Source organism: Rhipicephalus sanguineus, chromosome 4 (genome assembly GCF_013339695.2).
Source record: "Rhipicephalus sanguineus isolate Rsan-2018 chromosome 4, BIME_Rsan_1.4, whole genome shotgun sequence".
In the NCBI taxonomy this organism is placed as follows: Eukaryota; Metazoa; Arthropoda; class Arachnida; order Ixodida; family Ixodidae; genus Rhipicephalus; species Rhipicephalus sanguineus.
Window position 1 is genome coordinate 86,114,921 of NC_051179.1, and position 13,613 is coordinate 86,128,533.

Consider the following 13,613-nt stretch of genomic DNA (forward strand, 5'->3'; position numbering starts at 1 on the left):
TCGGAAGACAATGTCACCAAAAACACTGATGAGGTGAGCCTTTTATGTAATTGATCATTGAATTTAATTTTGTTTTTCGGGTAACCTTAGTGCAACATACAAGGATTTTTATTCTGATTAAAAAAGGGGGAAGTGACAGTTACTTGATGCCGCCTTGAAAGCCCAAAATGGCTTGCAGACATTAGACAGGTGGATAACTACCACGTTACGTTAAACAACTAACAGAAATCTGCTAGATAACTTTTAAATCAATGGTTTCGTGAACTACGTTGCAACTACAGCTTCAATGGAGCTATTATTAGGACTACCCTAATTTATACAATTCGCTAAAAAGCAAGGAATGTTTGGTGGTTTCATCCGCCGGTTCCAGGATCACGCACCGAAGGAATTAATGCCATTTAGAAGAGTGATTTAGACGTTTCGGCCAACTCTTCATAACCTTAGAATAATAACAGAGAGACGAACTAGTGAGCCGCAAGCGGAGTTTGTGGTGTCTTGACTTCTCTCTTGTTTCCGTGCTTGCACGCCCATTCATTTTAGCATGAATCGCCATCGCCTTGGACTTGATAGAAGCGCACGCACAGCAGTGACATGTTATAAAGGCATTGAGTCCAGTGACGAGCTACCCGAAAACTCTTCTACGCACCATCTACATGACTTTCCTATCGCGGTTCTTGAATCACGCGAAGAAACCTCGAAACTTTGTAATGTCCTCCCAGCTTTCCTGCAATATGCCAGCAGGCGAAATTTTCCCCACGCACGATCTCCAGGCTGCATGGAGGCTAACTTTCGGACAGTCTGTTTATTCATGAACAAAAGTGTTTACAATCAACGAACACGTAGCCGTGAGAATTTTTCGAAACACTGCTGTAATAGCTGAGTTACACGTGTTTGATGATACAAAAAAGGCCCTCGCTTGTTTCTCTCATTCCTTCGTTCATCAGCTCCTCTCTCCTCTCAACACCTTCTCGACTGCTATGGAAAGAGAGGGCGCGCAGCTACGTGTAGCCGCGCGTCCTCTCAGTTAGGGAAAGGGCGCGGCGCCGAGTCCACACGCCACGAGCGCACGGTAAACGATGGAAACGATGTGGGCGCTTCTGTGTTAAGCGCGTGTCCTCCCAGAAAAAAAGAAAAGGCATTCCTGATCTAAGCAGCCAGAACTGCCTTGAGCGCAGCCCTACAACAGAGTGAGAGGGGTGAGCAACAATTAATAGCCCTCGTCGGGTGCCGGTTGTGGTATTGTATGCACCCCGCAAATTTTCTGTGACACCGAAATGCTCGGTTCACTCGTCCAATGTCACGCGGGGCCTCGATATACGCCATACCAATGTTTCGCCTTACTAGTGAAGATGTCGCGAGGTGCTGTCAACTCAGATGAGCATTCACGCTTGCTTCAAAATCAAATTAAGATAACTGAAAGCTAACACGTCCGCCAGTTATAAACGGCCAGAAGTACCCTTGCACGCATACAGGACAATCAAACAATACAACCATCTCGAGGTTTCAATTTTGGTGTCAGTGTTCCTTTAACGTTTATTTCATATGCAGTGTGTAGATTCATCGAATACTCATCGGCTGTTTGGAACTGTGTTGTAGAAACTAGTTCAGAACGTGTATGAGACTCATTCGTCGCGCAGTGCAGATCGTCAAGAGCATTGCAATAACACGATATATGAATATTTGTGTGTTTTCTTTTTGTTTTATTGTAAAGTTTTCATTTTTGTGTAAAATAATATGCACATTTCTAATAATCAAGATGGCTGCCATGCAAAGTCCGGGACCCCCCCTGTTGTTTTGCTGGATTTACGCCACTGCGTAGGAGAGAATTTCGGCATGTCGAGCCCGCATTTCAGAGGAGTCAGCCGAAGCAAGCGCTGGACTGAACGCGAGCAGCGCTCTACCACTTGAAGGAGAGGAGACTAGAGAAGGAGAGTAGCGCATGCGCCGCAGGAGCAGAAGCGAGAACGCAGGAGAAGCGCAAGCAAGTGCTGGGAGAGAAGCGGAGAGAGTAACGCGCAGCTGTTGGAGAGAGGGAAGGAGGAGAGTTGCGTATGCGTAGTGTGAGCGCGGACGCCCACGCCGCGGGACATATCCCCGAGCAAGAGATGCTTCAGAAGAACGTGTTGTTGGGCGAGTTGGTGCTTGCTGAATGACATAATGCAGCGCTAAAAACACACACACCACAAAGTAAAGAACAAAAACCGACGGGACAGGCGCTACTCACAACTTTAATGAAACTACAAGATTGTGGCACATATATACACATCCCAATGCGCAAACGCAACGTCACAACCATAGGGGGCTTATCATATCAAAGATTTGAAAAAATTGCGTTCCGCATTGTACAGGAAGACTGACGTCTGACTGACGCAATCATCATTCTTCTCTTTGATGTAGAAAGCCTCGAGAAGTTCACGCGCCGTTTTATCATGGCTTCTGCCCAGAATCCTCACATCATTAAATCTTGGCACACAAGAGCAGGTCTTACAATGCGCCGAAAGATGCGCAGTGAAATCCTTCTTTAGAATGTTTGCGTGTTCCCTCATGCGGTCATTAACACATCTGCCCGTTTGTCCCACATAGGACTTCCCACAAGTTAGTGGTATTTCATACACCACCCCCGTCGCACACCGAGTGTATGGGGTGGCATGCTTGACTTGGCAGCCAGTCTTTGAAATACCACTAACTTGTGGGAAGTCCTATGTGGGACAAACGGGCAGATGTGTTAATGACCGCATGAGGGAACACGCAAACATTCTAAAGAAGGATTTCACTGCGCATCTTTCGGCGCATTGTAAGACCTGCTCTTGTGTGCCAAGATTTAATGATGTGAGGATTCTGGGCAGAAGCCATGATAAAACGGCGCGTGAACTTCTCGAGGCTTTCTACATCAAAGAGAAGAATGATGATTGCGTCAGTCAGACGTCAGTCTTCCTGTACAATGCGGAACGCAATTTTTTCAAATCTTTGATATGATAAGCCCCTTATGGTTGTGACGTTGCGTTTGCGCATTGGGATGTGTATATATGTGCCACAATCTTGTAGTTTCATTAAAGTTGTGAGTAGCGCCTGTCCCGTCGGTTTTTGTTCCTTACTTTGTGGTGTGTGTGTCTTTAGCGCTGCATTATGTCATTCAAGAGATGCTTCGTATCTAAAAAAAATTTGCAGTGGCTTAGCTCGGCTATGCCAGGATATACGTAGCGTTAGCAAATGTTCAGCTGATTGTTCTCAGCTTTCCAGATTGTCTAGGATTATTAGCCTTCTTCTGTTCATTCTTCGTACGCTGAACCGCTAATTGCCAGGCAACTACTTCGGGATCCGATGAGATAAGCTTCTCGGCTCTTCTGCGCCGTGGAGCAGCATTTGCGCTCTCCTTCTTCATGGCGTTACCCACCTGCAAACGCCAGTCATAGGCGCTATCAAGCGGTTCCAGCGCAGTGTCAGACGGCGACTGCACAGCGAAGGCGAATAGCTGCTCGCGCGCCGGCGCCAGTACGTCTACGACGTCACTCCTCTCGAATGCGCAGACCAGCAGCGGCGAGTCGCGCGCGGCGGTGGCGGAGTCTCGCGCGCGCCGGCACCGGTGTGTCTGCCGCGGCTACGACGCCACTCCTCCCGAACGCGCAGACCAGCAGCGGCGAGCCGCGCGCAGCGGTGGCGGAGAGCGCGTGAGATGCCAGCTCCGGTGAGCCAGCTGTGTGACATCACTGATCCTCGCGCATGCGCAGCACGGCTCATGGCGATCCACGCGAAATCGGCTCCGGCTAGGCAAGTGTAGCTAACGCTACAAAATTTCTGCCTACGCCCCTGGCCCATAGTCATGCTTCTAAATCCGGACTGCGTAGCGCAGCATCCCATTTGGACGACGTAACGTCTTCGTCAACCCGTAACGCGGGGCACCGCCAGAGCACGTGGTCCATGCTGGCAAAGTCTGAGCAAAGCGCGCAAGTGTTTCACGTCTGAATTTCCTGATAGGTCCTAGCTGTGCAAGAGTGCGGGGCAAGGATATGCCCCGACTTTTAACAGTCTTTAATTGCGATATCGTTGGGACACTTGATCGTTAGCAAGCTTATCAAGACATCGAAGACTGCCTAGGTGCTGCGCTTTTGGATACAGCGACCGTCGAGAAGCGGGCAAAACGCGCTTAAATTGCGGGGCAAAAGACGACAACTGACGGGCTGTGTGGCCGCACGGAATAAGGCAAAAGTTCCCACGAATTATAACCGCCTCTGCGAGCATAGGCGTGTGCAGGGTTCCCAACACGGGGGGGGGGGGAGGTTCATCGCAGCGCCCCCCCACCCTACTAAGTCAATGTATGGGGCTGATTTTGCGCCCCCCCCCCTCTTAGGTGACGAGAAGGGTCAATGGACGGGGCAGATTCCGCTCCCCCCCCCTCTTGGGTGATTAGGGGGGGGGGCGCTGTGAGGTAAACGCTTCGTTGAGTATTCGCAAATGTTGTTGCGGGGAATGTTCATGTCACCCCTATACGCCTACTGGATGGATGGATGCTATGAGCGTCCCTTTTATAACGGGGCGGTGACATGTCTGCCACCAGGCTCGAAGGAGAAAAAAAAAAAACTTCCTTGTTTCATGTTGTCCTAATGCCTTATCTACATTGATTAAACCTATGTTATTATACCAAAAAATATAAATTCACGGTCCATCTCTCTGCCTCTTAAGGCAGAATGACCTTTTTTTTCCCCCAATTATTTATTTTTGTACTTTATCTCTACTTATCTGCCACCAATACTCTAACCGTCTCTTACTTATTTCTATCGCGGGCGTGTTCAGCTTTCCATTGTTGCCCACACGTATACCTGGGTGAATATCGCCACATTCAATCAGTACATGTTCCATCGTTTCCTTAGTTCCCCCGCAGCATGTACATTGTTCTTCTTAGTTGCTGAATCTCGCTTTATAACTACGCGTTCTAAGGCAGCCCGACGTTGCTTCAAACAGTAAAGCGCTTCCCCTTGAATTATCATAAAACCTTTCCCTCCTTATTTCGTTTTTTCCTTTTCGGTAGTTACTCAGAGCCAGCTTCTTTTCCATCGCTGTCATCCAATAAGTCCTCTCCGCCTCTCTGACCTTCCGCTTAATGCTCCTTGTTGCCATATCGCCCGCACTGCCAGCCGTATATTTACTGGTGAGCCTCCTAGTTCTTTTTCTCCACTGCGTGTCGACGCTTTTTCTATACAAATACCTGAAAACCTTCTCTGCCCATCTACTCTTCTTCATTTTCCTCAGCCTCTCTTCGAATCTCATTTTGCTCTGCGCTTCCCTCACTTCAAAGCCTGTCCATCCCATATCGCCCTTTACCGCCTCATTTGTCGTCTTCCCGCGAGCGCCCAACGCGAGGCGGCCCACCGTCCTTTGATTTACATCCATTCCTGATTGTACCTCTGACTTCATGCACACCACTGAGTTCCCAAATGTAAGCCCCGGGACCATCACACCCTTCCACAGCCCTCGAAGCACCTCGTACCTATTGTATCCCCATAGAGCTCTGTGTTTCATAATTGCAGCATTCCTCTTTCCCTTTGCTACCGATGCTTTCTCTTGTACCTCCATATATCTATCCCCCTCATTTACCCATACTCCGAGGTACTTGTACTCGCTTACCCTCGGTATTTTTTGGCCCTGTATTAAGACCGTATGGTCTCCGTGATTATTGAATACCATCAATCCACATTTTGTTGCACTAAATCCTAGTCCTAGAGCCTCACACTCCCTTCCGCATATATCTGCCAGTCGCTGTATATCATCTTGACTGTCCGCAAATAAGACAATATCATCAGTATAAAATAGACCTGGATGCTTCTGCTCAACCATCGCTCCGACCTGTTTGTGTGACAAATTAAATCCAATGTTGCTACCTTCTAGCGCTTTTTTCATCCTCGCCATGTACAGCATGAATAACAGCGGGGACAAAGGGCATCCCTGTCTCAGCCCCGTGCTAATTTCAACGCTGTCCTTGCTACTTATTCCTTCCCATTCTATACAAACTGTATTTTCTCGGTATATTTCCCTCAGAAGCTGTACACAGTCGTCACCTATGCCCACTTCCTTCAATATATCCCACAAAATTTCCTGATTAACGTTGTCATACGCCCCGGTGATATCTAGATAAGCTACGTATAAGGGCCTGTTTTCTATTTTAGATACTTCTATACACTGGGTAGGAACAAACAGATTATCGTCTAACCGCCTGTCGATTCGAAATCCATTCTGAAGTTCTCCCAAAATATCATTTTGTTCTACCCACGCCTCTATTTTTAATTTTACTGCCTGCATCGCCAACCTGTATAGCACCGATGTAATTGTTAGCGGTCTATACGAGCGAATGTTATCCTTTTCTCCCTTGCCTTTATAGATTAAGTTCATTCTACTTTTTCGCCAACCTGTCTGGTATTTCCCTCTCCTGTAAGCACTTTTCTACGGCTTTCAGCAGTGCTTCTTTAGTGTTATGTCCGAGTTCGTTAATGAGGCTGACGGGAACCCCATCTAAGCCCGGAGTAGTGCGCTTAGGAATTTTTCCTTCGGCCTTCTTCCAATTGAAATTCTCTAGTACTACATCTTCGTCGGTTGCACTCCTTTGCGTACTTTTACTCACCGGGGGAATCCCCAGGGGGACCTTTTTTAAACGAATCGGCTGTTATCTTTCGGATGTAACCTAGCGCTTCATATCCTTCCAATTTATTTCCTCCTTCATCTACCATATGTTGTTGCATTGTGACAGACTTCCTACCCAGCGCTTTTAGGTGGCTCCAAAATACCCTAGGCGCGGCCTTCTTCTTTTCGCGAATCTCTGTCATCCAGCGTTCACTTTCACCTGTAATTTTTGCCTCGACTAATTTCTGCACAATGGATTTTTGCTCTAAATATATTTCCCATATTTGGTTGACTTCGTACTGTGGCCGCTTCTCCTTTTTTGCATGTCTGTGCTCCCGTGATGCCTGACGTCGCATCTCTTCCCGGATTTCTTTGTTACACCAACTTTCTGGCTTTTTCTTTCCTTTCCAACAAATAGTTTTCTTCTCTATTTCCATTTCTTTCGTGATTACATGTAGCAGCTCACTATACTTCCAGTCTTTGCCTGGTAGTTCGTCTACGTTTTCCTCGACTCTTGCGGCTATATTTGTTTTTTGTTTGTCATTTAGATACGAGCTGCCAAACTTTGATTCTATGTTCTTATTTTCAGTTTTATATCCCATTTGTAATATTATGCGTTTATGATTAATGCCTTCTTCGTCTATTCTCATCTCTCTAAGTTTGTCATATTTTCCTTCTGTCATGAGACAGTAATCAATGCTCGATTGCCCATTTCCGACTTCCCACGTGATCTGCCCCTCACACTTAGGCCCCACGTTACTGCGCGCCGACGGAAGCGCCATAGGCGGCAAACTCGGTCATTACTCTCAGGAAAGCAAGCAGACGGCCGCCGTGGTTTTCTACGTCGTTGTACGTGTGTTTCAGCGTTGTTCACGTTTGCGTAGTGAAATAAGCAACGTTCGTCGTATGTGTGGTGTCCACAACTTCAAGGGATGTCGAAGAACAATTGATGTGGAGTGGAGTGCTCAAACACCTAAAAAAAAAAACGCGCCCGGAACACGGTTTTACTTACCGAGCAAGAACGACGGAAGCAATGGATGACCGCTGCTCGTTGGCCAAGGCGAGCCGCTTCGTCACTGTGCGAGTTAACACGTCGCTTCTTGTTCTAATGCTTTCGTTCTGCCATATCGGTGCTCGCTGGATGCATTCGATCATGTTGACACTGGTAGACGACCAAAGTTATAAGACTGAGCACGTGTTGGTTCGGTTCGACCGCCGTGCCCCCCCAAGGGCACTTCGCTCAAACGTTCTATATTTCAGAAGTGTTCTAGTTCGGGCGAGTTGGTCATCCATGAACTTAGCTTGTATTAGCGCGGTACATGTACCACGCTATTACAAGCTAAGTTCTGTATTTATTATATACAGAAACAGAAATGCAGCAATGGTTGACTTCAGAAAGAACAAGAAGTGATCGAGGCGCCACCTTTGTAAACAAAACAAAGCGGATGTTCACCACGAGCTGTACCTCGTAGCTGAGTCTTGTTACGCTGGTCTGCGCGACTCACCTTTGATATTCACCGGCATGACGATTCACTCCACGCGGAAGTTCGTTCTCCTCCGCAGTCGGTCATCACATGTCTCCTCGGCGACCCTCTTCAAAACTTGTCACTGCTCCCGCGGCGTCATCTCTTGATACTTTACTCGCAGCACTAGATCATCAAACAACACGCTTTCGCGGTCGAGCGAACGATGATATCGCTAGAACGACATAACTTCTTCGCTGACTAACTGCTCACTGACTGACGTCTCCATCGCCGCGCGCTTGCATTGCCTGTATCGGCTCGCGCCTGGGTTCGGGAAGGGGGAAGGTGCGTATGATTCGTCTGTGCGTAGCACAGTGAAAGCTAGGAAAAGAGCGAGATTCTCTCACCGATTCGTCTGCAGAATCAGACGGCGCCGCTGGCGCTGCTTTGCTTTCTCGAATATCCCGATCTTTCGCGTGCGTTGGCTCTGTCGGTGGCGCCTTCTGCGGAGAGGGTAAGGGGCGCGCTCTCGGCGCCTTTTAAGTGCGAATGCACTTTATAAGCGAGCCTGAATCCGCCGTCCCATAGCAACGGCGCGAGGAGCGGAGAGGAGCGTCTGTAGCAACGGCGCAGCGACGTCACGCCCCACGTGACTGCGCGCGCTCCGCGGCTCCGCTCCGTGGCTGCGCGCGCCCCGCGCATTGCCTGTGGTGATGAAGGCCGGCGGCGAGACGCCGAACGAAAGCGTGCGAAGCGAGCCGAGCACCCCGAAGCCGATCTGGCGCGGGGACGCGCGATGCGTGAGCGAGCGCGGGCCCTCGAATTCGATCGGCCGGACGCGCGCTTCAAGCGAGACTTCCTGGACCGCAACTTCGAATATAGCTGCGCGGTGTGCGATCGACTGTGGTTCGACAACAACCTGAGCCCCATCTCGGGCGTGCGCAACGCTGCCAACAAGTTCAACGCGTTGCGGGTTCTTTGGAACGAGTTCGGAAGACAGATCATCATCATCAGTAAAAGTGCTTTGCACTTAAAAACGGCCAGACCTCCGTGGGTCGGCTGGCGCGTGCTCTCTCGCTGCCGTCTCCTTCCCTCGGCTCTGCAGTTTAGTCGCGCGCGCCCCCTCATAGCATCACCCCGTGCTTCGCACTTCCTCATACTCCCCTTCGGGGAAATGCGGGTTTTTTTATACTTGTTTTTTCGATGCGCGCGCTCTGTCGCGCACGAACCGTCGGCGCCAGGCTTTCATGCCATCGTTCGAAATCCGCGACGTGCGCTTAGTTAAGCGCTCGTTCGTGACAAACATCGTGCGCAAGTCCACTTTCGTAGAGGCCCGCGCCTTTCCTGCAGCTGCCGGTGCAGAATTAGTTGGCTGGCACCCGCACGAAGGGGAAATATCAGCCGCGAACTTCATCCACCTCCTCACACCAAAGCTGTACAAAGCACTGTCGTCTGCTCGGTTTCCCGCACGTACTGTCGGCGGTGCCCGCTAGGTGGCTATCAGTGGCGCCTCTATAGGCGGTGCACAAGGCGTATAGTAGCGCAGCGTGTTTCGCGTGGTTACCTGAGAACGTTCATGTACAATAACATTGCCGGGTAGCTCCGATTACGTTTGGCGTAAAACTGACGCATTTGAGCTCACAGATAACGACGATCAGCGCGCCATGGAAACTGACAACATTTCCAGTGCAATCATTTCCATTAGGCTCGCTTTTGATCATTCGTTTCTTGACGCGTATGCTGTTATTGTTGCTCGCATTGATACTTTTGCAAGGCAACATGCACCGGGCTGCGAATTCTGTGTGAACGTTCGCGGCATATATATATATATATATTTTTTTACGTATAACGAGACATGTGTGGCATACCTGTTTTTAAAGTTCCTGAAAACGAATTGCGACCTAATCTCTTGAATGACGAGAGGTGTGCATGTTCCTAAAAAGCTGCCCTGATGTCGCAAGAAGGAGATCTTTAAGGACTCGTTTTTCTTTGTTAGAAACTATATTAATGAGAACTAACAGGCAATAATGGCAAGCAAAGTATAGGGGATGTTGTATCTGTTGTATGACTGTATGTAGTTATATATATCTTACCCTACGCCTGCACGTCACTGTTCTCTAGCATGTACCGAGATGATCAAAAGAAACGAGAACAGCGCGGCGCCCGTGTGTTCACCTAGCTAAGGCGTGGGAACAGTCTATAGAAGCAATCTATAGAAGCAAGATTAGTCTTCAGAATCGTCCAATTTCGCTGTTTCAAGGCTTGCGCGGCTTGGTGCTAGGTGAAAGCTTCGACAATTTTTTTGTTTTGTTTTGTTTCCTCATAGTACTAACCACCTCTGTAAATTTCATCGGGATTGGGGCAAATCTCCCACATTAGGTATAACCATCAGTAGAGGGCCTACCGCTTGCCGCTGCTCAACTCTGTCGAAGTTGATACAAATGTAGGTTTTAGCGCGCTAATATAGCGTCCGCTCGCGATGGCACGCAAGAAAGATCTGTCAAAGCGCGAGCGCAGAACATCACGACAGAAAAAAAAAAACTTATTTATTTTTCCCTATAAATAGTTAGTCCTTGGGCATAGTAAAACACGGTGTCAAATATACACGAACAGATTTGATTCGTGCAGAAAGTCTAACAGTGAACTATCATATGGTCGCACACAATGATCAAGTTCGAGTGGTCGTACTAGACCGAGGCCTTGCGCGGATGTGGCGAATACGGCATACCTGGGAAAATTCACAGCAAGTGTGTCACTTTTTTTCCCTCGAATATGCCATGCTGAATATGAGTGCTATTGGCTTACTTTGATTTGTCTAAACAGGGCGATTGTAGAGCATTACCCCCAGCCACGAGCGCTGGCCCGCGATTCACTTAATGACTGAACCATGCAGCAGGCTTAGTGAGCGTCTTCTTGCCGCAAAGGGTAAAACAATGCGATGACCCCAGTACACCAAATTGTCACTTACGGTCAGTTCCATCCTTCTGTTGAAGTACGGCCGGTACTGCTCGTGATTCTGGGATCGAAACACCGGCCATCCTGCAAAAATCCATTCTTTGACCTGCTGGAGAGTGGTGTCTCGATCAGTCATTTCTTTCACCTCTCGGGCGCATATCGCCGTTTCCTCCATCGCTTGGGCGAACAAAACGTACTCCCGTTCGTCGGAATGGCCTTCTCGTGGCTCTGAACCAGGTAGTGGCAATCGGCTGAGGGCATCTGCGTTTGAATGGTCACTGCCTTTACGATACTGCACCGTATAGCTGTAATTAGCGAGAAACAAGGCCCAACGCTGAATTCGGGCGGCTGCCATCGGGGGTATCGCCTTTTTGGGATTTAATAAACCAGTAAGTGGTTTGTGGTCAGTCACCAGGACAAACTCATGTCCATACAAGTAGTCCTTGAATCGGGCAACCCCGAACACGAGTGCCAGGGCCTCTTTTTCCAACTGCGAGTAATTACATTCTGCCCTTGTAAGCTTCCTGGAGCGGAAACCAATAGGGTAATCAACGCCATTGACACGGTGAGACAAAACGGCTCCGATACCTACTGGTGACGCATCACACTCCAGCCTCAACGGCTTATCAGGATCAAAATGGGCCAAAAACTGGGAGTCCTCCATTGCCTCCTTAACTTTCCGAAAAGATTCTTTGTGTTCCTGCTTCCACTGCCACTTGGCACCTTTGGCGAGAAGGGCGTATAGCGGAGCGAGCACGGTCGCCAGGTTCGGCAAGAATTTGCCGTAATAGTTCACAAGACCTAAAAATGCTTTGAGCTCACTCACCGAAGTGGGCTCTGGGGCTTCGCGAACGGCCTTGATGTTCTCGTCTTTTGGACGCAGTCCTTTAGCGTCGATACGATGGCCGAGAAAGGTGACCTCGCCTTGACGAAATTTGCATTTTTCCTTGTGCAACCGTAGACCATATTCTCGCAATCTCTGGAGGACTTTCCGCAGCCGTGACATGTCACTTCGCTTTTCCGCGACGATAATATCATCCAGATACACCTGTACTCCTGGAATATCGCTCAGAAGCGCGTCCATCCGTCTCTGAAACACGGCCGGTGCAGAACTTACGCCAAAAGGCAGCCGTTTAAAACAAAAAAGACCTTTTTGAGTGTTCAAGACGGCTATCTTCTGAGCGTGCTCATCTAACGGTAGCTGGTTGTAGGCCTGGCGCAGGTCCAACGTCGTGAAAACTTCCCCGCCATTCAGTTTCGCAAAAATGTCCTCCACTCGTGGCAACGGGTACTGCTCCGTCGCAGTGGCCGCATTGACCGTCATCCGAAAATCTCCGCAAATTCTGAGCGACCCATCCTTCTTTAGAACGGGTACGACTGGTGTTGCCCACTCGGCGGTTTTCACAGGCGTGAGGACGTCTTGGGCTACTAGCTGATCCAGCGCATCCGACATCTTGTCCCTCAAGGCGTAAGGTACAGTCCGGGCCTTGAAAAACCGTGGAACCACGTTTTCTTTCAACTGGAATGTCACCGGAGGTCCCTTGCACAATCCGAGACCAGGAGCAAAGACGTCAGCATATTCGCTGAGTAGGGCCTCTAGTCCCGTGTTGGGTCCGTTGAACTTGATCGGTTGCACGCTCGCGACGACGTTTGTCAGCATGGGCACTCCGATTTCATTGAAAGCCTTGATCGTGTCTCTGCCACATAACGACGGTCCCAAGCTGTCGACCACTACGACCGTGCCTTGCCTATCCTTCCCATCGCATCTGGCCGTCATGCATAGTTGTCCAAGCACTGGAAGTTCACCCAACAGGCAGGACAGTTTCAGCTGCGTTTTTCGCAACGGCGGCCACTTCATTTCGTATTTCCGAAACACCGCTGCTGAAATGATGCTTACAGGTGATCCGGTGTCGACCAGCATTGTTAGCGGAACGTTATCCCAGCTGACGACTTTGTAAATGGGTTTAACTTTGCGGATGCTTGCTTCTTGGTGAAGGACGGCCTCTATGGTGTACAAGGCCTCGTTATCATCCGAGGTTGTGCAGTCTTCAGCTGCCGTTGCGTACGCCCCTTGCCGTCGTCTATCCACATGTGGCATCTGTTGTCGGTGAATAGATGTGGCTGACTGGCACATTCGGCTCAGGTGGCCTCGTTTGCCGCACCTGTGGCACACCGTACGCAAGTGTTTACATTCATCCTCGGCATGTCTTTCGTTACCACACCGTCCACATTGGCCGCACAGATCCGGCTTTGGCCGAGCTTTCCCAATCCGGCTCCTTTGGCGTGCAAAATTTACCGAACCTTGCTCTGTAGAGTGCATTATTCGGGCGTTCTCAGCGGCTTCTTGTGCCGAAATTGCAAAGCATTCTGCCTGTTCTAGCGTGAGCTTCCGTTGCGTCAGTAAGTGTCGCCTAACATCTTCATCGTGCACGCCACACACAATTCGGTCTCTCAGCATGCGCTCCAACGCTGCCCCGAAATTGCACTTTTCCGCCAGCCGTCTAATTTCGGCAATGAAATCCTGAACAGACTCACCGGCTTTCTGTGCTCGCATGAAGAATGCATAGCTTGCAGCGGTCTCGT